The sequence below is a fragment of the Nanorana parkeri genome, unplaced genomic scaffold (genome assembly GCF_000935625.1).
Source record: "Nanorana parkeri isolate BGI_ZX_2015 unplaced genomic scaffold, ASM93562v1 scaffold344, whole genome shotgun sequence".
NCBI classification, from domain to species: Eukaryota; Metazoa; Chordata; class Amphibia; order Anura; family Dicroglossidae; genus Nanorana; species Nanorana parkeri.
This window is the reverse complement of record NW_017306612.1, coordinates 36,362-41,115: the sequence shown is the minus strand read 5'-3', so window position 1 is coordinate 41,115 and position 4,754 is coordinate 36,362.

The window sequence follows — 4,754 nt, the reverse complement described above, 5'->3', positions numbered from 1 at the left end:
CCCGGGCCCCCCCCCCCCCGCCCCCCGTGGGCTCGCAGCTATTACTGGCTTTGGAATAATTTCATCACATTATTGTATTAAATCAGGTTTACAGAAAGAACATGAACAGCCTGGAGCATCCCAACCAACACAATGTATCGTACGGAATCATACGGAATATATCGAACACATAATGTTACATGTATAATGAGGAAGAGACAACATTGACAACTACGCTGTATGATCCAAGGTTTGGGGTCACCTGACCATCACACCGGTGTGAGCTTTTTGGACATAGGGTTGCCACCTGTCCAGGATTCACCCGGACAGTTCGGGTTTTGAATTCTGTGTTCGGGTTTCATGGCATCAGAAACCCGGACACATGATGTCAGGCAGACAGGGGCAACCAAAATTAAGATAGGGGCTACTGGCCCCCCCACTGAAAACAGTTTCAACTGTGATATTTACATATGAATGGGCGGCGCTATGTACATATGAATAAGCCACGACTTATTCTCCCCAAAAAATGTCTGCGCGTCGCTAGAGTGTTCGGGTTTGGCTTGAAGAAAACGTGGCATCCTAATTGGACATCCCATTCTAAAAACCATTGGCATTAATGTGGAGCTGCCCCTCCATGGCTACACCGGCCTCCACTCTTCTGGGAAGACTATCCACACGAATTTGGAGGGTGTCTGTGGGAATTTGGGAGGTCAGGTTCCGATGTTGGATGAGAAGATCTGGCTCACTATTGGTGTTCCGACTCATCCCAAAGGTGCTCATTAGGGTTGAGGTCAGAACCCTACTGAAAACAACCTCTTCCAATACTCAATAGTCATTATTCTTCCAGACAATAAACACTTTGGTCAGATGTATGTAATGTATAATGTAACAGAAAGAGTGCAGTGGTCAGGAGAACGAAATGTGCAACACCTCTATGTATCGCAGCAGGGCTCAGGGACGTGTAACACACAGAGTGCAGGGGTTAGGCGTACAGGAGGCACATAGCTTATGGCTTAGACATGTGTAATGCATAGCATGCAGGGGTCAGGAGAGTGTAATGTACAGAGCGCAGGGCTCAGGAGAGTGTAATGTACAGAGCGCAGGGCTCAGGAGAGTGTAATGTACAGAGCGCAGGGCTCAGGAGAGTGTAATGTACAGAGCGCAGGGCTCAGGAGAGTGTAATGTACAGAGCGCAGGGCTCAGGAGAGTGTAATGTGCAGGGGTCAGGAGAGTGTAATGTGCAGGGCGCAGGGCTCAGGAGAGTGTAATGTACAGAGCGCAGGGCTCAGGAGAGTGTAATCACAGAGAGTTTACAATTCTGCACTGCTGTATAATGTATTGCTGGGATTGGTAGTCCCTCTATAGCTTGGAGTCAGTGGCAGAACTACCAGGGGTGCAGCATTTGCAGCTGCGTCTGGGCCATGACGCTCCACCACTGTCCTAAAATCATTAGTGTGTATTGTTTCTGAAAAACTGGCGAGCAAAGTATCGGTAGTCGTACTCGCACGCGTCAATACTTCGACTCACATGCTTAAAGGAGAAGCTAATCCTACTACCGCCTACATCACTGGTAGGCAACCTTGGCACTCCAGCTGTGCTAAAAATACGGATCCCATCGTGCTAGTGATTCTTGTTCTAGTTGCGTAATCCCATCATTGGTGACAGGACGTCTGTGCGCGCGTTACGACTTCGACTCGCACGCTTAGCCCTCGTTCACACCTGAACGTTTTGTAGCGCGTTCTACGCTCGACGAACGCTCTACAAAACGCGCAAAAATATAAATCCCATTGTATTCAATGGTCTCGTTCCCACCTTGGCGTATTTCCGCCCGTCCCTAACGCGCTACAAAACGGCCCACGCCTGAAAAGGTACAGGTACTACTTTGGGCCGTTTTGTTGCGCGTTTCCATTGGGATACAGCCAAGTAGCCTTCGGAAACGCGGCAACTTGGCTGTATCCCAATGGAAACGGCTGTATCATTACAAAACGTTCAGGTGTGAACGAGGGCTAAAGGAGAAGTAAAGCCAATCCTACTTCCGGCTACCCCAGGGATTGGCAACCTCGGCACTCCAGCTGTGCTGAAACTACAAAATGAAACAATGTGTTTTCAGCAATCAGTATAAAGTTGGGTGTTATTAAAGTGTTGCAAATTTGCACAAGATGCGTCAGCAGTTTAGGTCGGGGGATCCGAGGGAGAAATGTATCCGCTGCTGCAGGGGTGGGCAAATTCTCACCCTCCAGCTGTGAGGAACCTACAAAAACCATCATGCCTCTGCCTCTGGGAGTCATGCCTGCGCCTATCAGAGCCTTTGCAATGCCTCATGGGACTTGTAGTTCCACCACAGCTGGAGTGCCGAGGTTGCCCCACCCCTGTTACAGATGACACCATCTTTATTTCAGCTTTCCTTTGATGGTAACCTTTGGAAGTTCTAATTGCGGTTCTTAGTTCACATCTCCGGGTGATGGAAGCGGAATCCTCGGTTGGAGCCCGGAGCACTTTCCTCGCTATATATATAAAAAAAAGTCTTTAATAATTTTCGCGCATTTCCAATCTCCGAAACGCCTTTCACCTCTGGCAGCTGACGCCCCGTTCCAGTTACTTAGCTCAGCTGCGCGCTGAAAAATAAAACGCTCTAAATAAAACTTCTTTGTTTTTTTCGTCTTCAAGCTTTCGCGGCGAACTCTACCGGCGTCACCTCCCCGCACTCTGCAGGCCCCCCCGCCGCGACTCTGCCACGGCAGAAAATATACATTAAAGGGTAATCAAGCCGCGTCTAAAAATACCACGCGCTCCGCCACGTACTTCCAGCCTACGTAGAAAAGTCCGTTCACCCACCGCTTAACCCCGTCTCTCCCGCTCTAATGCGGCGTGCCGGCACTCGGGATTGTTACGGGTTCTTTTCATCTCCGAACAGCTGGATCCTCTCAAGTCCCAGCGCTGCTGCTGCGTCTCGGCGCTTCGGGGTCCGCTTATGCCGCCTACGGGCATCTTAAAACCAGAGGGGAGGCGATGTTAGTTAACTTTTGCAGCGTCCACCTTGTTTACGCTTGTGGTAAAGCCCGACTCCGGACAGAAGATATTTCTCTGTTTGGTTTATCGGTGGAGCCGCTTCTTTATTCAACCTCAGCAACTATGTAACTTATGAAGTGGCTAGAACTATGAGGTGAGTGAAAAGCACTCCCTCCCCCCCTCATAGTTCTCCTTTAGTTGGTTGAGTTGAAAAACGGAAGGCGAGCGCTCCGCTCCATCGGGAAGGGCAGTGCCTGCATCTGAAGGAATCTTCATACAGGTGCAATGTTTAGTGCAGCTTCCAGGAGAGACTGTTAGTGTAGCGTGTCAGAATGTTTTTATATAGTGCCTCTGCTTATAGTCTGTTTTATTAGGGGTTCTATGTACCCCAAAGTGATATAAAAACTTATATTGTGAACCTGGTGGCAGGGGCGTAACTAGAAATCACAGGGCCCCATAGCAAAATATTGTATTGGGGCCCCCGTGATTTCTAGTTACACCCCTCGCAGAGCCCACTCGAGATCCCACCTGAGGGTGAACTTGCACTCCTTCCCTGTCTGCCTCCTCTTCCTCCACGGTCGTTGATGGGCCCCGCCTCCTCCTCCGTCACCGGGCCCGCCTCCTTCTTCATCACCGGGCCCGCCTCCTCCTCCGTCACCGTCCCCGCCTCCTTCTCTGATGCTGACCCCCGCCTCCTCCTCCCCGCCACGTCCAGCCTCCTCCACCGCCGCTGCTGACTCTCATTGACTCAGCAGCGGCTATGGAGAAGAACGCAGCGCTGCACAGATCACGGTGATCTGAACAGCGGCGCGTTCGAACCCATAGCGACCCAGGCGGCCCGCACGGCATCTGGCCGGGCCCCCCTGTGCCCCGGGCCCCATAGCGGCCACCTGGGTTGTTTTGGTGATTGTTACGCCACTGCCTGGTGGGATGATTCACTCCATCGCTTCTAAGATCTCTTGGGGCCCCCAATGGTGAACTTTACATTGTTGCAGGTTATGCATCTGCCCACCTTGAAGTCATATTTCTCCACTGCAAGAGGGATGGTCCCGGGTGTCCCCGCTCCCCCTGCTACATTCTCTGTAATATAAAATAGCTTAAGGATTCAACAGGGATGATGACCCCCCCTCCCTCCCTCCACCCCCCCGTGTAATAGCCCTGACTCTGGGGCAGACCTGGGAACCCAAACGAAGAGAACGTACGAATGGCATCTTGAGAGGTACAAGAAACCGTTGACAGTGATAACTCTCCAGCATTAGTTTTGAGTGGACTAATCCTCTAAATATTCTCCTGACTGGTCACCGATATTCGCAGCGCCCCTTTCACTCCTCCCTTTGAGAATCTTCTTAAACCTCCACTTCAAGTGTGATGGCGTTTGGGTCCGTGGATTAAATGGAACCTTCTAAAGGGCAATAAAACCTTCGGGCTAATTAATTTCATCTTTAGAGAGGTTCCTATAGATACTTTAATCCGGACGGCACAAAATGGACTTCTAATTAACCACAGACTTGTTTGTGGAACTCCTCAGTGTAATGCCCATTTAAATCATTTACATGAGTGACACAGAGTCAGCCTTTGTATGTTGTTGTTCGGCGCACTCATCAGAAGCTAATTAGCGCGTTTGCCGCCTAAAAGCAGCCTCACCACGTGCAGTAAACCAACGTCATAATTACAGCGTAAATAATGACACGAACAGGGGTGGTGGGGACACATGGTGGAGGCGACATTCAGGAAAAAACAGACTGGGGAAGAATGGCAGAAAAAAA